The sequence below is a fragment of the Rutidosis leptorrhynchoides genome, chromosome 11 (assembly GCF_046630445.1).
Source record: "Rutidosis leptorrhynchoides isolate AG116_Rl617_1_P2 chromosome 11, CSIRO_AGI_Rlap_v1, whole genome shotgun sequence".
In the NCBI taxonomy this organism is placed as follows: domain Eukaryota; kingdom Viridiplantae; phylum Streptophyta; class Magnoliopsida; order Asterales; family Asteraceae; genus Rutidosis; species Rutidosis leptorrhynchoides.
The window spans coordinates 380395757-380422592 of record NC_092343.1 but is presented as its reverse complement, the minus strand read 5'-3'; the positions used below and the strand labels follow the sequence as shown (position 1 = coordinate 380422592).

Genomic DNA, 26836 nt, shown 5'->3' with positions numbered 1-26836 from the left:
ATCGGAGATGGGGTAGATTAACCCGGCGTCAAGAAGCTTGACGACCTCCTTTTTAACAACCTCTTTCATGTTGGGATTTAGCCTGCGTTGTCTTTGTACTACGGGTTTGTAGTCATTCTCAAGGAGAATTTTATGTGTACAATAAGACGGGTTTATTCCCGGAATGTCGGTTGTTTTCCAGGCTATAGCCTTTTTATGGGTTTTTAATACAGAAATTAGCTTATCCTTCTCATTATCTGAAAGATGTGAAGCAATAATTACTGGTAATTTAGATGTACCTTCGAGATAAGCATACTCCAAGTGTTTGGGTAGCTCTTTAAGCTCTAGTACGGGTGGTTCTTCTAAGGAATTTTTTATACGAAATCTATCTTCATTTTTGATTTCCTCAAACGATTCCTCTTCCATGGGAATTTCTTCTATTATGGTCTCGTCATCCGTGACCACCTTCATCAACTCATCAAAATCTTTATCAATATTGAAGTATTCATTCTCACTTACCGGGGCTAACCCCGGGATATCAATTTCAAGTAGCTCCTTCAATTCATTCTCGACACAAAGATCTATAACATCAATTTGAAAACAAGAGTCATCGGTAGAAGTGGGTCTTTTCATGGCTTTGTCAATGTGACAAATTATTCTCTCGTTTCCCACACCTAGACTCAATTGTTCTTTTTGGACATTAATGATAGCATCTGCAGTGTTTAGGAAAGGACGTCCTAAAATGATAGGAACTTTTGTGTCCTCTTGCATTTCTAGAATAACAAAGTCGACGGGAAAGATAAGTGAGCCAACTTTTACAAGTATATCCTCGGCTATACCTATGGGAGTATCAAATGATTGGTTTGCTAATCGAATACCCATTCGGGTTGGTTTTAAGTCTCCTAAGTCAAGTTTTAAATATAACGAGTAAGGCATTAAGTTAACACTTGAACCTAGGTCGGCTAGTGCATCGTACACTACCGAATCACCCATAATACATGGTATGATAAAACTACCAGGGTCTCCTAATTTTGGAGGTACATTTTTTTTCTTTAAGATGGCCGAACATTCCTCATGGAGGAATGTGGCAGAAACGTCGTGGTATTTACCCTTCGAGGATATGAGATCCTTTAAAAACTTCCCGTAATTGGGCATATCCCTAAGAACCTCCGCGAGTGGCATGTTAATGCTAATTTGCTTAATCATGTCTGCAAATTTCTCATACCGCCTTGCGAGTCTGTCTTTCTTTAATGCTTTCGGGTAAGGAATAGGTTCCTTTACTGGTGGTTCTTCACTTTTCTTTGGTATGACCTCAGGTGGATCATCTTTCTCTTGTTCTTTATCGACTTGCTCATTTTCATCAACCGGTATTTGTAAAACAGAAGGAGATAAAGAAACTTCCGGGGACTTAAGAGTCTCCGGTTTAGTAGTTAAACCACTTCTAGTAGTTATAGCATTTACATGCTCGTTCCTTGTTTGGGGGTTGTTGGGATTCACTTGAGTATTTGAGGGGAGAGTACCTGGTGGTCTCTCTGATAGTAACTGTGATATCCTTCCAACATCCCTTTCTAAGTTTTGTATTGTGGCTTGTTGATTTCGGATTTGCTGAGTTTGGAGCTCTGCATTTTGCTCGTGCTTAACCATAAAATCTCTTAAGAGATCTTCTAAACCAGATTTCCTCTCAGGTTGAGGTTGCATAATTGCTAATGGTTGTGGTTGATTGAATGCTAGTGGTTGTGGTTGATTGTGTTGGAAATTATTTTGATAATTTCGTTGAGGTTGATTTCGGTTATTATAACCTGGTGGCGGATTTCTTTGATTTTGATTTGGGAAATTCCGGTTATTTTGGTAACCTGGATTTCCTCCTTGATAGTTATTATTATTTTGATAGTTATTATTATTTGATCCTGAAGGTCCTCCTACTTGATAGCTGTTTATAGGAGGATATTTTCGGTTGTTTGCTTCTATAGCTGGAAAATCACTGAAGTTCATTTCACCTTTTCGTAAGTATCCTAAGAAATTTGCTTGTTCTTCCATTGTACTTTGATCACAATCTCTAGTAAGATGGGGACCTTGGCACAGTTCACATCCTACTCTGATAGCATGCATTTCCTTGGTTACTTTCTCGATTTGCCTTGCTTGATTTGCTATTTGAACTTTTAAAGAAGCAATTTCATCATTGCTTTCAATACTAGCAACATTTGATGATCTAGAAAATTCTATTTCTTGATGCCAATTATGAAAATGGGAAGCTAAATCAGCAATGATTGTGTGAGCGTCTTCAGGTGTTTTCTTCATGATCGAACCTCCGGCTGCAACATCTATATCTTTTCTAGTTGCCACATTGACTCCTTTATAGAATATTTGGACCTTTTGGAATGTATTCAACCCGTGTTGAGGACATATTCGAAGCATTTTATTGAATCGGGTCCAAGCTTCATAAAGAGTTTCATTAGGCTTTTGTTTAAAGTGATTTATGTCACTTTGTAATTTTGCTGCTTTTGAAGCAGGAAAGAATTCTGACAAAAATTTATCCATCATATCATTCCAGTTTTCAATATAACCTTCTGGTAATGAGTCTAGCCAATCTCTTGCATCATCTTTTAAGGACCATGGAAAGATTTTTAAACATGCAACTTCATCGGTGACATCTTTGATTTTGAAAAGCTTGCAAATGCTTACAAACTTACGAAGATGCTCGTTAGCATCCTCATTTGGGGCTCCACCGAATTGACATGTATTAGTTACCATGTGTAAAAATTGACCTTTTATTTCAAAGCCATCACTCATCGTGGGTTGGATGATTGCGTGGCCTTGACCTTTTCTTGTGGCCTTCATTAATGCTTCCATCTTTTGATTTGTATCAGCCATTTCTTCTTCTTCTTTAATAATCGGCTCTATGATTGGTTGAATTATTGGTTCAGAGTCGGATTCTAAGAAAAGTGACTCTAAATTTTTAGCAAGAGATTCTACTTCTTGAGCTCTTAAGCGTTCGTGGAATTTCCTTTCGGGTTCAGGATGTGAAGGAGTTAATTCAGCGTTGGAGGAACGTAAGTTCATACATTAATTTCTATTATGAGATCACTTCACTAAAGGTTTATCTAGGGTTACCTATTTGTTTCTCTTTTTTTAGTGTTTTTCGGTGTTTTAAAATTACTAGTACTTCCTATTTCTTTTTGTTGTTTTTGTCCTTTATTAATTCTTTGAGGTTCCGGATTAAGTTTAACGAGTTTAGGATTGAACGGATCATACAATTTGGGAAATTGTACAAAGAATTAAAGGATTTATTCAAAAACTTTGAACTTTCTTGGAAATGAATTTCCTCGAGAGGATCAAATAACATAAAAACAATGATAAAAACCCTTAAACAAACAGATTTTCCTTCTGATTTTGCCCACGTTTTGAATAGCCAAAAGATGCAGCAGAGGGGCAGGATCCTTCTATTGACCAATAAAATTGGTGATCCAACAACCCGGTCCACGTACAAATCCAACTACTACTACGAATCAGAAAAATTATCTATTTATTTAACTGCCAACTCCCCGGCAGCGGCGCCAAAAAGTTGATGTGCGGAAACGTAACCTTTATTTATGAACGGATTTGAGTTGTTTTGTTACACGAATTGATTTATTGTATATGTGGTATTTTATTGATTTCAGGTTGATTTCACACATATATATAGGCAACTAGTCCTATCCGTGTAGTTTAGTTTGTTGGTAAATCCGATTCGTTCCACAGGGAGATGGAGTGTTTAATGGTTTTTTTTTTTTTATAGTCTTTGATGTCAAACTTAATTAAAGAGGGTTTTGGATTAGGCAATTTATAGTAACAGTAAAAGAAAATAACTTAACTAATTTACTAAATAAAATTACAAGATTACAATAATTAACTTAAAAAGGAACTAAATGAAAGTATACTAATTATGATGCGACAATTATATTACTAGATGGTAATTAGTAAAATAGTAATTTTTAATAAAACTATATGTTTAGAATTTTGTTTTGAGCAATTATAATAGAAACTTATTTAAATTAACTAAAATGCATTTTTAGTAAAACTAATACAAATTAAAAGGAATTTAATTAATTTACTAATTATAAACTAATTACAATTTATAAACCTATAATAAGTAATACTAATTTTAGGATTAAAACATGTATTTTAAGTATTTTAAATAACTTTAACTAATTAACTTAATTAAAATAACTAAAATAACTAATAACCTAAATATAAATATAATTAAATAACAAAAACCCTAATTTTAACCTAGCTGTACTGTAGCCGCGTTTTAGCCTTACACGATTCGTGTGATTATACACGATTCGTGTACGTGTACAAATATGTGACAACTTAACTGTTACGAAAAATAAATGTTTTTATGTATTTTTCTAATATTTTAAAATGATAAATCGTAAATAATAATAATAATACTTTTATAACAAATATAAATAAGATAAATGGGAGTGTTTACTTAATTGTGTCACCCCTAGGTCCATGGATTGTTTTAAGTTTTACGCCCTATTAAAATGTTCTAGTATCAAACTTTACATTTTTCTCTCGAATAAACATAAGGTTACAACTTAACTAAATAAAATCTAATTTTCATCGGATTCTTTTTAGAAAGCTACTATTCCCCAAGTATTTAAATTGAGACCTAGCCTAGTTTTGACCTTCGCCAATACCCAAATTATAACGGTTTCCCTTTTTATAATTTCACCTTCATATAATATATTGATATCACCCAATCCACCGAAGTTTATTTCTAAATTGGTGTCAATAACTTATCCATAAATTCGTCTAGATCATTTTTAATGTTGAAGCTTAATTTATATAAATAAAAACAACTTTCGTTATTTAAATTTACTAAATTAAGTGGCAAGGGTTAAATACCTAATTACATAAAAATGGTTCTTTTAACTAGGCTCAATATTAAAAATACTAAAGTTACATTTTTAACTTTTACTAATGGTAACAATCCATTTCACTAGGGGCTCTACATTTAAGCAAACACTAGGGAAATTTAGCTATCCATTACACTAAGGTAGACATAAAAATATAGATATGCAAACATAATAACAACGCTAATTTTAACAGAGTAAACTTACTAAAATATCTTCACTTGCATTAACTTCAAACGGTAGAAAAATTACAATAATAACACCCCTTTCACGCGTACAATAACACCCTTTATCACGAACAATACTCCCTTAATAATTGAAACTATTTTTACAGCGTAATAAAATTGACAATATATTTTAACTATAGTAATTATTATGTAAACTTGTGTATTCTCTGTGTGTGTTGTAATATATCTCTCTCTAATCTTCTGAACGTACTCCGTATTTAACATTGATATTGTGAAGTAGTTGTTGAGTCAAAAGTGCTATCCATTTGCTACAGCACTATGAAAAGAATTGTTTTAAAACTTCAAAAGCCAGCCGCCCATGTCTGACAAAATGATTAATTCGGCCTAACATTACACGATTCGTGTATGGCTACACTATTCGTGTAAGAACAAATATTCTACACGATTCGTGTAGACCTACACTATTCGTGTAAGAGTAAAAGCAGTTTTCTTTATTTTTCTTTTTTCGTTTGTTCTTTGATGACCTCGTATTGACGTGTACTGACTTGGCACTTTACATTTGAACTCTTTTCTTCATCTATCTTGTACTTTCATTCGGATAAACGTTTCTTGATATAAATCTGGTTAAAACTATCGTTTTATCGTCGAATCTTCAAATAGCAAGCTCTTATCCACTTTTGTCGTTTTTCTCGTGAAATGCGCATTGAATGTCTTTGTAGATGATAAAAACCTATGAAATATAAGTGATATTGCATCGAATAATATGTATGTTTAGAGCAATATCACTCGTGCTCCTTATAGACTCGCACCCAGTGAGATGAAAGAACTGCAAAGCCAACTGCAAGAACTATTAGAACGTGTTTTCATTCGACCAAGCACATCACCATGGGGATCTCCTGTTTTGTTTGTCAAGAAGAAGGATGGTACATTTAGGTTGTGTATTGACTACAGAGAGTTGAACAAACTTACCATCAAAAACCGTTATCCACTGCCGAGAATTGATGACTTATTTGATCAACTACAAGGCTCGTCGGTTTATTCGAAGATCGATTTACGTTCTGGATATCATCAAATGCGAGTAAAGGAGGATGATATTACAAAAACTGCTTTTAGGACGCGTTATGGTCATTACGAGTTTATGGTTATGCCGTTTGGATTGACTAACGCACCAGCTGTGTTCATGGACCTTATGAACCGAGTGTGTGGGCAATATTTTGACAAGTTTGTCATTGTTTTCATCGATGACATACTTATTTACTCAAAGAATGATCAAGAGCATGAAGAACATTTGAGAAAAGTGCTAGAAGTAATGAGGAAAGAAAAACTGTACGCTAAGTTTTCAAAGTGTGCATTTTGGTTGGAAGAAGTTCAATTCTTCGGTCACATAGTGAACAAAGAAGGTATCCAGGTGGACCCGGCAAAGATCGAAACCGTTAAAAAGTGGGAAACCCCAAAAACTCCGAAGCATATACGTCAATTTTTAGGATTGGCTGGTTACTACAGAAGATTCATCCAAGATTTCTCCAAAATAGCAAAACCCTTGACTGCATCAACGCATGAAGGGAAGAAATTTGAATGGAAGGATGAACAAGAGAAGGCGTTTCAATTATTGAAGAAAAAGCTAACTACGGCACCTATATTGTCATTGCCTGAAGGGAATGATGATTTTGTGATTTATTGTGACGCATCAAAGCAAGGTCTCGATTGTGTATTAATGCAACGGACGAAGGTGATTGCTTATGCGTCTAGACAATTGAAGATTCACGAGCAAAATTATACGATGCATGATTTGGAATTAGGCGCGGTTGTTTTTGCATTAAAGACTTGGAGGCACTACTTATATGGGGTCAAAAGTATTATATATACCGACCACAATAGTCTTCAACACATATTTAATCAGAAACAACTGAATATGAGGCAGCGTAGGTGGATTGAATTGTTGAATGATTACGACTTTGAGATTCGTTACCACCCGAGGAAGGCAAATGTGGTAGCCGATGCCTTGAGCAGGAAGGACAGAGAACTCATTCGAGTAAAATCTATGAATATAATGATTCATAATAACCTTACTACTCAAATAAAGGAGGCGCAACAAGGAGTTTTAAAAGAGGGAAATTTAAAGGATGAAATACCCAAAGGATCGGAGAAGCATCTTAATATTCGGGAAGACGGAACCCGGTATAGGGCTGAAAGGATTTGGGTACCAAAATTTGGAGATATGAGAGAAATGGTACTTAGAGAAGCTCATAAAACCAGATACTCAATACATCCTGGAACGGGGAAGATGTACAAGGATCTCAAGAAACATTTTTGGTGGCCGGGTATGAAAGCCGATGTTGCTAAATACGTAGGAGAATGTTTGACGTGTTCTAAGGTCAAAGCTGAGCATCAGAAACCATCAGGTCTACTTCAACAACCCGAAATCCCGGAATGGAAATGGGAAAACATTACCATGGATTTCATCACTAAATTGCCAAGGACTGCAAGTGGTTTTGATACTATTTGGGTAATAGTTGATCGTCTCACCAAATCAGCACACTTCCTGTCAATAAGAGAAGATGACAAGATGGAGAAGTTAGCACGACTGTATTTGAAGGAAGTCGTCTCCAGACATGGAATACCAATCTCTATTATCTCTGATAGGGATGGCAGATTTATTTCAAGATTCTGGCAGACATTACAGCAAGCATTAGGAACTCGTCTAGACATGAGTACTGCCTATCATCCACAAACTGATGGGCAGAGCGAAAGGATGATACAAACGGTTGAAGGCATGCTACGAGCATGTGTTATTGATTTCGGAAACAGTTGGGATCGACATCTACCGATAGCAGAATTTTCCTACAACAACAGCTATCATTCAAGCATTGAGATGGCGCCGTTTGAAGCACTTTATGGTAGAAAGTGCAGGTCTCCGATTTGTTGGAGTGAAGTGGGGGATAGACAGATTACTGGTCCGGAGATAATACAAGAAACTACCGAGAAAATCATCCAAATTCAACAAAGATTGAAAACCGCCCAGAGTCGACAAAAGAGCTACGCGGACTGTAAAAGAAAAGATATAGATTTTGAAATTGGAGAAATGGTCAGGCTTAAGGATTCACCTTGGAAAGGCGTTGTTCGATTTGGTAAACGGGGAAACTAAATCTAAGGTACATTGGACCATTCAAGATTATAGATCGTGTCAGACTAGTAGCTTACTAACTGGAGCTACCTCAACAACTCGCAGCTGTACATAACACTTTCCACGTCTCAAAATTGAAGAAATGTTTTGCTAAAGAAGATCTCACTATTCCGTTGGACGAAATCCAAATCAATGAAAAACTTCAATTCATTGAAGAACCCGTCGAAATAATGGATCGTGAGGTTAAGAGACTTAAACAAAACAAGATACCGATTGTTAAGGTTCGATGGAATGATCGTAGAGGACCCGAGTTCACCTAGGAGTGTGAAGATCAGATGAAGAAGAAATACACGCATTTATTTCCAGAAGATACGTCAACACCTCCAACTGCTTAAAATTTCGGGACGAAATTTATTTAACGGGTATGTACTGTAGTGACCCGAACTTTTCCATGTTTATATATATATTAAATGAAATTGTTATTTACATGATTAAGTGTTTCCAACATGTTAAGCAATCAAACTTTTTAAGACTTGATTAATTGAAATATGTTTCATATAGACAATTGACCACCCAAGTTGACGGTGATTCACGAACGTTAAAACTTGTAAAAACTATATGATGACATATATATGGATATATATATAGTTAACATGATACTATGATAAGTAAACATATCATTAAGTATATTAACAATGAACTACATATGTAAAAACAAGACTACTAACTTAATGATTTTTAAACGAGACATATATGTAACGATTATTGTTGTAAAGACATTTAATGTATATATATCATATTAAGAGATATTCATACATGATAATATCATGATAATATAATAATTTATAATCTCATTTGATATTATAAACATTGGGTTAACAACATTTAACAAGATCGTTAACCTAAAGGTTTCAAAACAACACTCACATGTAACGACTAACGATGACTTAACGACTCAGTTAAAATGTATATAAATGTAGTGTTTTAATATGTATTTATAAACTTTTGAAAGACTTCAATACACTTATCAAAATACTTCTACTTAACCAAAATGCTTACAATTACATCCTCGTTCAGTTTCATCAACAATTCTACTCGTATGCACCCGAATTCGTACTCGTACAATACACAGCTTTTAGATGTATGTACTATTGGTATATACACTCCAATGATCAGCTCTTAGCAGCCCATGTGAGTCACCTAACACATGTGGGAACCATCATTTGGCAACTAGCATGAAATATCTCATAAAATTACAAAAATATGAGTAATCATTCATGACTTATTTACATGAAAACAAAATTACATATCCTTTATATCTAATCCATACACCAACGACCAAAAACACCTACAAACACTTTCATTCTTCAATTTTCTTCATCTAATTGATCTCTCTCAAGTTCTATCTTCAAGTTCTAAGTGTTCTTCATAAATTCTACAAGTTCTAGTTACATAAAATCAAGAATACTTTCAAGTTTGCTAGCTCACTTCCAATCTTGTAAGGTGATCATCCAACCTCAAAAAATCTTTGTTTCTTACAGTAGGTTATCATTCTAATACAAGGTAATAATCATATTCAAACTTTGGTTCAATTTCTATAACTATAACAATCTTATTTCAAGTGATGATCTTACTTGAACTTGTTTTCGTGTCATGATTCTGCTTCAAGAACTTCGAGCCATCCAAGGATCCGTTGAAGCTAGATCTAGATCCATTTTTCTGTTTTCCAGTAGGTTTATCCAATGAACTTAAGGTAGTAATGATGTTCATAACATCATTCGATTCATACATATAAAGCTATCTTATTCGAAGGTTTAAACTTGTAATCACTAGAACATAGTTTAGTTAATTCTAAACTTGTTCGCAAAAAAAAGTTAATCCTTCTAACTTGACTTTTAAAATCAACTAAACACATGTTCTATATCTATATGATATGCTAACTTAATGATTTAAAACCTGGAAACACGAAAAACACCGTAAAACCGGATTTACGCCGTCGTAGTAACACCGCGGGCTGTTTTGGGTTAGTTAATTAAAAACTATGATAAACTTTGATTTAAAAGTTGTTATTCTGAGAAAATGATTTTTATTATTAACATGAAACTATATCTAAAAATTATGGTTAAACTCAAAGTGGAAGTATGTTTTCTAAAATGGTCATCTAGACGTCGTTCTTTCGACTGAAATGACTACCTTTACAAAAATGACTTGTAACTTATTTTTCTGACTATAAACCTATACTTTTTTTGTTTAGATTCATAAAATAGAGTTCAATATGAAACCATAGCAATTTTATTCACTCAAAACGGATTTAAAATGAAGAAGTTCTGGGTAAAACAAGATTGGATAATTTTTCTCATTTTAGCTACGTGAAAATTGGTAACAAATCTATTCCAACCATAACTTAATCAACTTGTATTGTATATTATGTAATCTTGAGATACCATAGACACGTATACAATGTTTCGACCTATCATGTCGACACATCTATATATATTTCGGAACAACCATAGACACTCTATATGTGAATGTTGGAGTTAGCTATACAGGGTTGGGGTTGATTCCAAAATATATATAGTTTGAGTTGTGATCAATACTGAGATACGTATACACTGGGTCGTGGATTGATTCAAGATAATATTTATCGATTTATTTCTGTACATCTAACTGTGGACAACTAGTTGTAGGTTACTAACGAGAACATCTGACTTAATAAACTTAAAACATCAAAATATATTAAAAGTGTTGTAAATATATTTTGAACATACTTTGATATATATGTATATATTGTTATAGGTTCGTGAATCAACCAGTGACCAAGTCTTACTTCCCGACGAAGTAAAAATCTGTGAAAGTGAGTTATAGTCCCACTTTTAAAATCTAATATTTTTGGGATGAGAATAGATGCAGGTTTTATAAATAATTTACAAAATAGACACAAGTACGTGAAACTACATTCTATGGTTGAATTATCGAAATTGAATATGCCCCTTTTTATTAAGTCTGGTAATCTAAGAATTGGGGAACATACACCTTAATTGACGCGAATCCTAAAGATAGATCTATCGGGCCCAACAAGCCCCATCCAAAGTACCGGATGCTTTAGTACTTCGAAATTTATATCATATTCGAAGGGTGTCCCGGAATGATGGGGATATTCTTATATATGCATCTTGTTAATGTCGGTTACCAGGTGTTCACCATATGAATGATTTTTATCTCTATGTATGGGATGTGTATTGAAATATGAAATCTTGTGGTCTATTGTTACGATTTGATATATATAGGTTAAACCTATAACTCACCAACATTTTTGTTGACGTTTAAAGCATGTTTATTCTTAGGTGATTATTAAGAGCTTCCGCTGTCGCATACTTAAATAAGGACGAGATTTGGAGTCCATACTTGTATGATATTGTGTAAAAACTGCATTCAAGAAACTTATTTTGTTGTAACATATTTGTATTGTAAACCATTATGTAATGGTCGTGTGTAAACAGGATATTTTAGATTATCATTATTTGATAATCTACGTAAAGCTTTTTAAACCTTTATTGATGAAATAAAGGTTATGGTTTGTTTTAAAATGAATGCAGTCTTTGAAAAACGTCTCATATAGAGGTCAAAACCTCGCAGCGAAATCAATTAATATGGAATGTTTTTAATCAATAAGAACGGGACATTTCAATATGTGCTACTAATCAGGTAAACGGTTTCACTGATGATGAGGTACTTCTGCGATTATTTCCTTATTCACTTAAAGATAAGGCAAAACGATGGTTTCTCTCTTTATCCGCCCGGAGTATTAATACTTGGGCGGTGATGAAAAAACTGTTTTAGAGGAGTTTTATCCCATAAGTAAAACTTCAGACATGCGTATGCAAATAAAATCTTTTAAACAATTACCGGGTGAATTATTTCATGAAGCGTACGAGCATTTGAAGGAGTTACTTAGAGCATGCCCACACCATGAGATACCAAAGTGGAAATTGGTTAAAATTTTCTATGATAGTTTGGATTCCCAAAATAGGCAATTCCTTTTGGCGGCTAGTGGTGGGGCATTTTTAACTCGATCTAGTGATGACGAGTGGACCTTCTTTGAGCAATTAAGCAAGGGTTCAAAAACCCAAGCTTCGGTTAATCGTAAACAACCTAGTACATCCCGGGTGAATCATGTTTCCGAATTGGGTGGTTCATCTAGGAACTTAGAGCAAGAATTATATGATTTGAAAATGCTTATATTTAACAACCCAAATCAGGGTCTTGCTTGTAAAGTTTCGCAGGTTCGGGAAGTTTGTGAGATTTGTGGAGATCCTTCACACTTTGTATACGGATGTAGAAATGGGATTCCACCGGTAAATCAACAAATAGTGGAGGAACAAGTTAATGAGGTCCAGGGATGAAGATTTGATCCATACTCCAACACGTATAATCCGGGTTGGAGAAACCATTCTAATTTTAGTTGGAGCAATAACAATGCTCTAAATGCTTACCAAGGGAACCAACAAAGACCGCAAAATAACTTTCAAAGCCAGGGTAACTTTCAGAACTAAGGCAACTATCAAAGAAACTATCAAAATCCTTATCCCAACAACCAAAACCAAAACCAAAACAATTACCAAAATCAAAGCCAAAATCAAAATCAAAACAGTACTCCACCCAGTCAACCATCTAGCTCGGATGCCAAGATGGATGCGTTTATCTCCGAAATGCGGAAAATAGTGGAAGTGCAAAACAAGTCAATTGGTGCATTGGCTAAGGAGATTGACAATGTAGCGGAAAGTAAGGGAAATAGGGATCCGGGTACAATTCCAAGCTACACGGTTCAAAATCCGAATCATAAGGATCAGGGAAAAGGGCATAGTGTTAACATGGTAGGCACCTTGAGAAGTGGAAAGAAGTATGACAATAAGGTTGGTGAAAAAGAGGTAGTGCAACAAGAGTCAAGTAAGTCTCCTATTGTTCTTGAGGAGGAAGAGGTAAGTGAAAATGATAACCATGGGAAGGGGGTGAAAACAAGGAACCAATCGTTAATGAGATCGAGAAATTGGAGACGGAATCAAAAACCGTCCCATTTCCCAAGGCCTTAGAGTCCCCAAACCAATTCTCTTATGAGAAAAAGGGACCAAAACCAGAGGACATGTGGGAAACATTTAAACAGGTTAAGATAAACTTACCCCTTCTCGATACTATTAGGCAAGTCCCGTCTTACGCTAAATTTTTAAAGGACCTTTGCACTCAAAAGAGGAAGCAAAGGGCGAATTTACCCAAAAAGGTGGAGCTAACCGAGCACCTAAGTGCGGTTATTTTGGGCACACTCCCACCTAAATTTAAGGACCCGAGGACCCCATTGATAGCGGTTACTGTAGGAAACGTGAATGTGAAAAAGGCATTATTGGACCTAGGAGCTAGCATCAATATTTTACCCTTTTGTCTAGTTGACCAATTTGAATTGGGTTTAATGAAAAGAACCGACATAACTATTCAACTGGCAGACCAATCAATCAAAATGCCTAGGGGGATATTAGAAGATGTGATAGTAAAAGTGGAGGATTTCTATTACCCTGTTGACTTTGTTGTGATGGATATTGAATCTAGGAATAGAGATGCCCAGCCCACTATAATCTTGGGGCGCCCGTTCTTGGCCACCATAAATGCCCACATTAATTTTCGAACGAGAGCCATGGACATATCATTTAGGAATCGCAAGATGAGGATTAATATCTTTAATTCTCTTCACACCCTAAATGTCCATGAATGCTATCAGGTAGATGTGATTGATGAACTAGTGGAAAAACATACTTCTCACCTAATAACTTATGACCCAGTAGAGGTGATGAAGAGGATGTTGAATGTGAAGAGGTTAAGGCCGTAGAATTGGCAGTAGCAAGTACGATGGATGCTAGGTTGCCACCATGGACTCATAAATATGAGCCACTACCTAAGTCCATTGATACTAATATGAGACCTTCATTAGAATCACTACTGACCCTTGAGCTGAAACCATTACACTCTCATTTAAAGTATGCATTCTTGGGTACTAACGGCACTTTGCCAGTTATTATTGCTTCAGATTTGACAGGTGTGCAGGGAAAAGCTTTAATGGAGGTACTTCATAAATACAAGGCTGCGGTGGGATGGACTATAGCAGATTTGAAAGGGATAAGTCCCTCAGTGTGCTTGCATCGTATAGTTACAGATCCAGAGGTTAAACCTTCCCGTGACACGCAACGCAGGTTAAACCCGAACATGCAGGAAGTTGTAAAGAAAGAGGTTCTTAAGTGGTCAGACGCGGGGATTATTTTCCCTATTTCGGATAGTCAGTGGGTAAGCCCCACTCAAACAGTGCCAAAGAAAGCTGGGATCACGATCATGGAAACCGAGAAAGGTGAAAAGATCACAACCCGTCCCGTGACGGGTTGGAGGGTATGTATTGATTACAGGAAGTTAAATGTTGCAAATTCAAAGGATCATTTTCCCTTGCCTTTTATTGATCAAATCATCGAAAAGTTGTCAGGTCAGAAATTTTATTGTTTCTTAGATGGGTATTCGGGATACAACCAAATACCTATCCACCCTAATGACCAAGAAAAAACGACTTTTACTTGTCCTTATGGAACTTATTCTTTTAGACGAATGCCTTTTGGTCTATGTAATGCACCTGCTACTTTTTAAAGGTGTATGATGAGTATTTTTTTCAGAATTAATAGGCGAGTCTTTAGAAATTTTCATGGATGATTTCTCAATATTTGGCAAGTCTTTTGAATCGTGTTTAAATATGTTGGAAAAGGTTTTAAAACGGTGTACCGAGACTAACCTCGTCCTTAGTTGGGAAAAGAGCCATTTTATGGTAAGAGAAGGGGTGGTTTTGGGACACATTGTGTCCGAAAGGGGATTTGTGGTAGATAGGGCAAAAGTGCAACTTATTTCCACATTACCTCCACCAACCAATGTTAAGGGGGTAAGATCGTTTTTGGGACATGCGGGTTTTTATCGTAGGTTTATCAAAGATTTTAGCGTTATTTCTAAACCATTGTGTAATTTGTTATTAAAAGACGCACCTTTTGACTTTGATGACCAATGTAAGGAGGCCTTTAATACCCTTAAGCGTAAGTTAACCGAAGCACCCATTTTGCAATCACTCGATTGGACCAAACCATTTGAGATTATGTGTGATGCTAGTGATTATGCAGCTGGGGCTGTTTTGGGTCAAAGAGTTGATAGGAAACCGGTAGTTATATACTATGCTAATAAGACTTTTTTGGAAGCTCAAGTGAACTATACCACAACCGAGAAGGAATTACTAGCGGTAGTGTTTGCCCTAGACAAATTTAGATCATATTTGTGGGGGTCTAAGGTAGTTATTTTCTCGCACCACAGTGCCCTAAGACACTTACTAGATAAAAAAGAGACCAAGCCTAGATTAATTAGGTAGATCCTGTTGTTGCAAGAGGTTAATTTGGAAATAAGGGATAAAAAGGGTATAGAGAATGTGGTGGCGGACCATTTGTCTAGGATACCCCCACTGCCGTTTGACCCTGCTAAACCGATCCAGGAAAATTTCCCGAACAAGTGTTTGTTTAGTGTTGTGCAGGTACCTTGGTTCGCTCATATTGTTAACTATTTGGTGACTAACAAAATACCGAAGCATTAGAACAAGCACAAGAGGGATTACTTTTTATCGCAGGTTAAGCATTACATTTGGGAGGACCCGGTTTTTTACCGAATTGGACCCGACCAAATCATAAGAAGATGTGTGGAGGAAGATGAGCATAAGGACATTTTAGCTCATTGTCATACTTTCGCATGTGGAGGACTGATAATGCTAAAAACGAACATATATTTCATAGCATTATTCCTCAAGAAAGACAAGCTTTTAGTTGCAGTTGTCCTATTTACAAGTGATATTCGTTTAAATAATAAAAGGTGAAGACAAAAGACAGATTCGACGAATTGAAGATGCAAACGACCAAAAAGCTCAAAAGTACAAAATACAATCAAAGAGGTTCCAATTATTGATGAGAAACGTCTCAAAATTACAAAAGTACAAGATTTAAAACGCAAAGTACAAGATATTAAATTGTACGCAAGGACGTTCGAAAATCCGGAACCGGGACATGAGTCAACTCTCAACGCTCGACGCAATGAACCGAAAGTTATAAATTAATTATGTATATAAATATAATATAATATATAATTAATTATATAAATTATATATTTATATTATATTTATATTAAAAAATTCGTCGGAAAGAAAGGATCCAAAGATGTGTGAGCTGTAAAAGCAAACTCCGCGACTTGCGGAGTTTGAAGGGGAAAAGGGCCGCGACTCGCGGAGCCCCAAATTTCAGTGTGGGCCTATAAAAGGCAACGCATTTTTCTGAATTCCACACATCTTTTTCTTCATTCATCAACGTAGTATATGTATATATATTTATATTTTAATTTTAATTTTAATTTTAATTTGCAATAATAAGGTTATGTTAGCGAACGTTGTAAGGGTGTAAGTCAAAATTCTGTCCGTGTAACGCTACGCTATTTTTAATCATTGTAAGTTATGTTCAACCTTTTTAATTTAATGTCTCGTAGCTAATTTATTATTATGCTTATTTAAAATGAAGTAATCATGATGTTGGGCTAAAAATATTAAAATTGGGTAATTGGGCTTTGTACCATAATTGGGGTTTGGACAAAAGAACGACACTTGTGGAAATTAGACTATGGGCTACTAATGGGCTTTATATTTGTTTAACTAAATGATAGTTTGTTAATTTTAATATAAAGATTTACAATTGGACGTCCCTATAAATAACCATATACACTCGATCGGACACGATGGGCGGGGTATTTATATGTACGAATAATCGTTCATTTAACCGGACACAGGAATGGATTAATAGTCACTAGAATTATTAAAACAGGGGTGAAATTATGTACAAGGACACTTGGCATAATTGTTAACAAAGTATTAAAATCTTGGGTTACACGCAGTCGATAACCTGGTGTAATTATTAAACAAAGTATTAAAATCTTGTTACAGTTTAAGTCCCCAATTATTTGGAATATTTAACTTCGGGTATAAGGATAATTTGACGAGGATACTCGCACTTTATATTTATGACTGATGGACTGTTATGGACAAAAACCAGACGGACATATTAAATAATCCAGGACAAAGGACAATTAACCCATGGGCATAAAACTAAAATCAACACGTCAAACATCATGATTACGGAAGTTTAAATAAGCATAATTCTTTTATTTCATATTTAATTTCCTTTATATTATTATTTAATTGCACTTCTAATTATCATACTTTTATTTATTGTTATTGTATTTAATTGCACTTCTAATTATCGTACTTTTTAATTATCGCAATTTTATTTTATCGCACTTTTATTTATCGCAATTTCATTATCGTTATTTATTTTACGCTTTAAATTTAGTCTTTTATTTATTTAATATTTTACATTAGGTTTTAACTGCGACTAAAGTTTTAAAATCGACAAACCGGTCATTAAACGGTAAAAACCCCCCTTTATAATAATAATATTACTTATATATATATATATATATATATATATATATATATATATATATATATATATATATATATATATTGTATTTTTATAAAATAAAACTAATATAGTGTTAAGCTTTGTTTAAAAGATTCTCTCTGGAACGAACCGGACTTACTAAAAACTACACTACTGTACGATTAGGTACACTGCCTATAAGTGTTGTAGCAAGGTTTAAGTATATCCATTCTATAAATAAATAAATATCTTTTGTAAAATTGTATCATATTTAATAGTATTTTATACCCCTTAGCTTTAACTATCAAGTATTTTTGGCGCCGCTGCCGGGGAACGCCGAAGCGAAACGCCACATAAAAAAAAATTTCTTATTAAGTTTTAATTAGTTTTTGTAAAATATATACTTTTTGAATATAAAAAAAATAATATAAAAAAAATTTTAAAAAAACCGAAAAATATATATATAAATCTATTTTTTAGATTTTTATTTATAAAATTATAAAGTATTTTATTTCTATCTTAGTTTTTTTTAATTATAAGTTTTATTTAAATTATATAAATATATTAATTAAATTAAAAATAGAAAAATAAAAAAAAAATATATATATATATATATATATATAAAAACAAAAACCTGTCGAACAAAACCCACACCTGATTTGAATTTTCATCCACCGCAACTCGCGGAGTTTTCTGGTACGTGGCACCGCAACTCACGGAGCCACCCTGACACGCCACACAGAACCCTAATTTCGCATTAATTACGGAGTTTATTATTATTATTATTATTATAAAAACCCTAGTTAGGTTTTGTTAATTAATTAATTTAGTTTAGTTTTAATTATTTTATATATTTAGTTTAATTAGTTTAATTAAATTGTAAAATTAATAGTTTTATAAAATAAATAATATAAAAATAATATTTTTATAAAAATTGTAATTTTTACAACTTTTAGTTTATTTTTATATTTTGTCCCTTTTTATTCATTTTTGCGTAACTTTTGTAATTTTCGCTCGTATTTAGTTTTAATCCATAGTTTTAAAATCCCTTAAGTTTTAGTACCTTTTGAAGTTATTGCCATTTGGGATATAGTTTTACTTGTAAGCTTTAATATTTTTAGACGCAACTTTTAATTCTTAGTTTTTAGTTCCTTTTTAAGTTTCGACGCGCTACTTTCTTATTTTTATTTTTTGACACCTTTTACCTATGTATCAATTATCACTCCAATTAGTAATCTCAATTTGCAATTTTAATTTTAAGTTAGTGATAGTAATAAGGTTGAGTTAGTCGAGTGTTTTAAAGTTTTATAGTCACTCTTTTTCTTTCTTTTTTTCGACCTTTTTCGACGCGCTCTTTTTCTTTCTTATTTCTCGTCATTCTAGTTTTTAGGACATAGATTTTTTTTCTACTTCTTATCTAAATTTCTTAAAATTACGAAAATTTATTTTAAGTGGTTAAATTGATAGACATCAAAATTTTCTGGTTCGTAGTAATAGTTAGATTTGTACGTGGACCGGGTTATTGGAGCCAAACAGTACTCAATTATATTGAGACCAAACGAATCCTGCCCCTCTGCTGCATCTTTTGGCTATTCGAAACGTGGGCAAAATCAGAAAAGTCTATTAATTGGATAACTTATATAATTTTTCTTTCCTTTTAAAAACTAATAGGATATTCAGTGAATGCACCGAGCAAGATGTTCACCACCTTTTGTACGTTCACCACCTGTAACTCGATCAAGACATCTAGCAAATATTACCGCCGTTGATTTTCCTTTAGAATTGTCATCCAGTCGACCAAGTACTCCAATTCAAATTTTCGATAATCCATTTTTTGAACCCGACCTCACAATTGAGAATCCGGAGAATATTCAGGGACGATTCATAGATCTTGAACCATTAATTTTTCCTCCGGAACCACCAATCATTCAAACAGAGATTGTTGAGGAACAAACCATTAAATCAGAATCCTCTAGTGATTCCGATTCAACAAATTCAATTATGGAAAATCTGGAACCTCTAAGTATGGAAGACCGAATGAGAGCTAAACGAACTGGCCAAGGTCACGCAATTACTCATCCTGACATTAATGCGCCAGATTATGAAATTAAAGGACAAATTCTACATATGGTGACTAATCAATGCCAATTTAGTGGTGCGCCGAAGGAAGATCCAAATGAACATCTTCGTACCTTTAATAGGATCTGCACTCTATTTAAAATAAGAGAAGTTGAGGATGAACAGATATATCTCATGTTATTTTCCTGGACTTTAAAGGGAGAAGCCAAAGATTGGTTGGAATCGTTACCTGAAGGGGCGATTGATACATCGGATGTTTTAGTTGAAAAATTTCTTAAACAATTCTTTCCGGCATCTAAAGCCGTGAGACTTCAAGGAGAAATTGTTGCATTCACACAGAAACCGAATGAAACTCTATATGAGGCGTGGACAAGATTTGGAAAGTTATTAAGAGGATGTCCGCAACATGGTTTAGACACCTGTCAAATAGTACAAATATTCTACCAAGGATGCGACATCACTACAAGAAAAGACATAGATATTGCAGCTGGTGGTTCCATTATGAAGAAAACCGAAACTGATGCTTATAAAATTATTGATAACATTGCTTCCCACTCACATGAGTGGTACCAAGAAAAAGATATCATTAGATCATCTAAAGCAGCTAGAGCCGACTCTAGCCATGACTTAGATTCCATTTCTGCAAAGATAGATGCTGTCGAGAGACGAATGGAAAAGATGACTAAGGATATACACTCAATACGAATTAGTTGTGAGCAGTGTGGAGGACCACATTTGACAAAAGATTGTCTCAGTATTGAACTAACAATGGAACAAAGAGAGAATATTTCATACATAAACCAAAGGCCTGGAAATAATTATCAGAATAATTATCAACCGCCAAGACCAATTTACAATCAAAACCAGAATTATAACCGAAATGTTCCATACAACAACCAACAAGGTCCTAGTAATCAACAAGTATCCAATAATACTTACAACCAGCAAAGACCTAATTTTCAAAACAAACCACCACAAACCGATGATAAAAAGCCGAATTTAGAAGATATGATGACGAAGCTAGTTGAAACTCAAACGCAGTTTTTCACATCTCAGAAACAAACTAATGAACAAAATGCTCAAGTATTTAGAAATCAACAAGCTTCTATTCAAAATTTGGAACAAGAAGTAAGTAACCTAGCAAGGTTAATAGGTGAAAGAAAACCGGGAAGTCTACCTAGTGATACAAATGCTAACCCCCAGAATGAAACAGCTAAAGCCATTACCACAAGAAGTGGTTCAACACTTAAACCACCTGAAATACCTATAATTTCTGACGAAGCTATTCCTACTCCACAAGAACCACAACCTGATCAAGATAAGGAAAAAGAACCGGTAGTTGAAAAGGTTAATGAAGATAACACAGTTAAGGCTAAACCTTATGTTAAACCATACCAACCACCACTTCCTTACCCGAGTAAGATGAAAAAAGAGAAACTTGAAGCCGAGCAATCCAAATTCTTGGATATGTTTAAACAGATAAATGTAAATCTTCCTTTCATTGATGTAATTTCAGGAATGCCTAGATATGCTAAATTTCTGAAAGATTTAATCACAAATAGAAAGAAAATGGAAGAACTCTCAGCCGTTACTATGAATGCTAATTGTTCTGCAGTGCTGTTGAATAATATACCAGAAAAATTATCTGATCCAGGAAGTTTCACAATTCCATGTTTTCTGGGTAGTCTTAGTTCAATAGAAGCATTGGCAGACTTAGGTGCTAGTATAAATTTAATGCCGTATTCACTATACGCTAAACTAGACCTTGGAGAATTGAAACCAACACGAATAAGCATACAACTAGCCGATCGATCAATAAAATATCCTAGAGGGATAATGAAAAACATTCTAGTTAAAGTTGATACTTTAGTATTTCCAGTAGATTTTGTTATTCTGGACATGGAAGAAGATTCTCAAGTTCCTCTCATATTAGGAAGACCATTCTTAAACACGGCTAAAGCAATGATAGACGTGTTTGGTAAGAAACTAACCCTAAGTATAGAGGACAAGAGTGTTACCTTTTCAGTTGATAAAGTAATGCAACAACCACAATCTGCAGATGATACATGTTATTATATTCAAACTATAGATTCACATGCAGAATTGTTAGAAGAATTTCCAGAATTACAAGGAACAGGAGAATGTTCTTTAGGAGAAGGTATTGAACCAATTGATGAAACTGAAATGTTAGTTACACTAATGGCTAATGGATATAAACCAACAACAGTAGAAATTCAAATGCTAAAAGAAGAAGACAGATATCGATATAAATCATCGATAGAAGAACCACCAACATTAGAGTTAAAGCCACTTCCAAACCATTTGGAATATGCTTATTTACATGGTGAATCTGAATTACCTGTAATAATATCGTCTTCTCTTACTGAAAATGAGAAATCACAACTCATTTCTGTGTTGAAAGCTCATAAACCAACCATTGCATGGAAGATTCATGATATTAAAGGAATAAGTCCTTCGTATTGCACACATAAAATTCTTATGGAAGAAGGTCATAAAACGTATGTGCAACGCCAACGAAGACTAAATCCTAATATGCAAGATGTTGTTAAGAAAGAAATTATTAAACTGCTAGATGCAGGTTTAATTTATCCAATTTCTGATAGTCCATGGGTAAGCCCAGTTCAATGCGTACCTAAGAAGGGTGGCATGACTGTCATTACAAATGAGAAAAATGAGCTTATTCCTACTAGGACTGTAACAGGATGGCGTATATGTATTGATTATAGAAAATTAAATGACGCCACCAGAAAAGATCACTTTCCCTTACCTTTCATTGATCAAATGTTGGAAAGATTAGCCGGAAATAGTTACTATTGTTTTCTTGATGGATTTTTCGGATATTTTCAAATTCCAATAGCACCCGAAGACCAAGAGAAAACCACATTCACGTGCCCTTATGGTACTTTTGCTTACAAACGCATGCCATTTGGACTTTTCAACGCCCCTGCAACCTTTCAAAGGTGCATGATGGCGATTTTTCCATACATGATAGAAGAATGCATGAAAGTTTTCATGGATGACTTTTCAGTCTTCGGTGATACATTTGAAACATGTCTAGTTAATCTGGAACGAACGCTTATTAGATGCGAACAATCAAATCTAGTACTTAATTGGGAGAAATGCCATTTCATGGTTAAAGAAGGCATCGTTCTTGGACATAAAATTTCAAAAGAAGAAATTGAAGTGGATAGAGCTAAAGTAGATGTTATTGCTAAACTTCCACATCCCACCGATGTTAGAGGAGTTAGGAGTTTTCTAGGGCATGCCGGTTTTTACTGACGTTTCATAAAAGATTTTTCTAAAATTGCCACTCCTATGAATAAACTCCTAGAAAAAGATGCTCCATTCATCTTTTCAGATGAATGCATCAAATCTTTTAATATTCTTAAAGAGAAACTCACTAATGCGCCGATCATGATAACACCAAATTGGAATCTACCGTTTGAACTTATGTGCGATGCAAGTGATTTTGCAATGGGAGCCGTTTTAGGACAAAGGATTGAAAAACGATTTCAACCTATTTATTATGCTAGTAAGACGTTACAAGGAGCACAAACAAATTACACAACTACTGAAAAAGAAATCCTTGCTATTGTCTTTGCTTTTGACAAATTTCATTCATATCTCGTTCTAGCTAAAACGGTGGTCTATACCGACCATTCTGCTCTTAGATACCTATTTTCGAAACAAGATGCTAAACCAAGATTAATCCGTTGGATCTTACTCTTACAAGAATTCGATATTGAAATCCGAGATAAAAGAGGAGCTGAAAATCTCGCCGCTGATCATCTTTCTCGTCTTGAAAATCCTGAATTAGAAGTTCTAAATGAATCGGCCATACAAGACAACTTTCCTGATGAATATCTATTGAAGATAGATTATAATGAATATCTAAAGCCCATTAACAGCCCTAGTCTTATATACTTAGTTTGTGGATTCCTTGAAAAAAGGATTATCTTACCAAAAACGAAAGAAATTCTTTAGTGATATAAAACACTATTTCTGGGAAGATCCACATTTGTTTAAAAGTTGTCCAGATGGAATAATACGCCGATGTGTATTCGGAGATGAAGATAGTAAAATCTTAAACCATTGTCACACAGGACCAACAGGAGGGCATTATGGGCCTCAACTCACAGCAAGAAAAGTTTATGATGCTGGATTCTATTGGCCTACAATTTTCAAAGACGCACACCTTCTTTGCAAATCCTGTGATGCTTGTCAAAGGGCCGGAAAAATAAGTCAACGTGATGAAATGCCACAAAATGTCATTCAAGTATGTGAAGTATTTGACATTTGGGGTATTGACTTTATGGGTCCATTTCCAAAATCTCATAATAATCTATACATTCTCTTTGCCATTGATTATGTATCTAAATGGGCGGAAGCACAAGCTCTCCCAACTAACGATGCACGAGTTGTAGTCAACTTTTTAAAACGTCTTTTTGCAAGGTTTGGAATACTGAAAGCTTTAATAAGTGATCGGGGTACTCATTTCTGTAATAATCAACTTGAGAAAGTTCTTAAAAGATATGGAGTAACTCATAAAATCTCCACCGCTTATCATCCACAGACGAGTGGACAAGTCGAAAATACCAACCGAGCTTTAAAACGTATTTTAGAGAAAACCGTAAGATCAAATCCGAAGGAATGGTCCATTAAATTAGAGGATGCACTCTGGGATTTTAGAACAGCCTACAAAACTCCAATTGAAACCACACCTTTTAGACTCGTTTATGGAAAAGCATGTCATCTTCCAGTAGAAATTGAACACAAAGCATTTTTGGGCTTTGAAGACATGTAATCTTGATTTATATGAAGCTGGACGTCTACGGTTAAGTCAACTAAATGAATTAGAAGAATTAAGACAAGAAGCATACGAAAATTCGTTAATCGATAAAGAAAGAACGAAGAAATGGCATGATAAAAGAATCAGAAGTTTAAAAGAATTTAAAGAAGGAGACAGAGTTCTTCTTTTCAATTCACGATTCAAGCTATTTCCTGGAAAATTGAAATCAAGATGGTCTGGACCATTCATAGTCAAAAGAGTTTTCCCATACAGAACAGTAGAATTAATAAATTCAAATGGGATTGAATTTAAGGTTAATGGTCACAGAGTTAAACATTACATAGATAGTCCAATGGAAGTCGACAATGAAGTTAATCACAATTTCGATACCACAGCTAACTAAGTGTGGGGAGAATCAAGTCTTTTAAAGGATAATATGTATTTCTGTTAGAGTTAGATTTTTTGTTTTCGTGTAGTTCTCGAAAATGGAACCCGAATGGTCTTTCCCTAGCAGACCCTAAAGAACTAGTCTTCTCCCCCCATTCTGAATTTTTATTTTTTTTAGGTTTTACGAAATAAAGACTTCCTGTGAACTAAACCATGGTCTAATGCTACACGCTTTAATCACTAAACGAAATAATGACACACTTCTGAGTGAACTGGTATCAGTAATCAGAGAAAAATTGGACGGAGTAAGAAAAGAATCCAGATGCGAAGATAATAAGTTACAATTTGGTAAAAGAAAATCAAAATCCGCAGCGAAAAGAAGAGCACGACACCTTGTAAAATGTCACAAATGCAAAAAATGGTCACACGAACGTAAATGTTCAAATAATCAAACCTATTCAAACACCGAATTTGTTACTTTATGCAGAGTCGGACCGTTTATATGTTTAGAAGAAAAAACATTAAATGCTCGAGGTTACGCCTATGTAGCCATGGAAAATCAATTAGTCCGACTATCTTATGAGTGGGCTAGAGCATATCACTAAGAAATCTATTTCACAGGTAAGTTTGTACAGTTTTTTATTTTTATTTTTTATTTTTATTTTTAACCTTTTGATAATAAACGCTAATTTGTTCGCTATAAAGTATTAAATTGGTATTCGATGAAATTAGGTCTTGCGACCGAAATTATTGATATCATACAAAAATTTATTACATCACTGCGAAATTTAACGTTTATTCTTAAGGTATCAATATCTTTAATCAATCAACCCAAAATATTTCAAAAATTCGTCATGAGTTAAATTAGGTCATGGAACCGAAATTACTTTACCGAAAAGAGGGGCGTATATTTTTGATAATATTTGATTAATTAAAGTGGGATAAAAGTCAAAAAGATTTTTATTTTTATTTTTACCATGATTTTAAAATTAATATATAAATATTAAATTAATATTGTGCAATTTTTAAAATTAATATATTTAAAATTGTAAATATTTGAAAAATTAATATTTTTAATATAAGTTTGTATGTAAAAAAAAATTATAATATAACTTTGGTGTGAATTTTTAATTTTAATAATATGAATTTTTAATTTTATGCATTTTAAATTTAAGTTTGGTGTGAATTTAAAAACAAAAATTTACTTTATTTCGCTAAGTTAAAAATATGATTTTTAAAATTCGTCGTGAGTTGAAGACTAGGTCGTTGAACCGAAATTGCTTTACCCGAGGGAGGGACGAGAACTTTTATTATCATTATTTTTAATCTTATTGAATTAAAGTATGCCACAAAAATTAAAAAAACCCAAAAATCTTTATTTTTAAAACCGCGCTTTGAATTGACGAATTTTAAAATTTTGTCGAGGGACGGACTAGGACAACGATCCGGAACGCCCTCGCTCCTAAAAAGAAACAAATTTTTAAAATTTTATTAATTTATGTTTTAGAAATTATAACCTTTATATATATATATATATATATATATATATAAAACAAACGCCAATATGTTTGGAAACTTTGGTAAAATTTAATCATTTTTCTACGCTAATCACCCTCAATAATTTAAATTGTTACTGATTTCTTGCAAATGAGGGCATTGCAAGATCTTAAGTGTGGTAAGGGGTTAAATTCTTTCGGATTTTTAAAATTTTTATCTTAAACACTTGGTTACCATTAGAAATACTAGTAAAACAGTAGTTGTATTAGAATCTAGTGCTCTCTGATAATAAAGAACAGCCCTAGTCTTATATACTGACTACCCAACTCTAGTAAAAT

General features: G+C 34.0%; 1 protein-coding gene and 1 pseudogene across 1 annotated transcript in view; both read right to left on the bottom strand.

Moving 5' to 3' along the window:
- LOC139875985 (sulfite exporter TauE/SafE family protein 4-like) overlaps positions 1-26836 on the bottom strand; it is a 203254-nt gene that overhangs the window by 22515 nt on the left and 153903 nt on the right. The gene's annotated exons all lie outside the window — the stretch shown is intronic.
- On the bottom strand, positions 12052-12165 carry LOC139879024 (small nucleolar RNA R71; annotated as a pseudogene).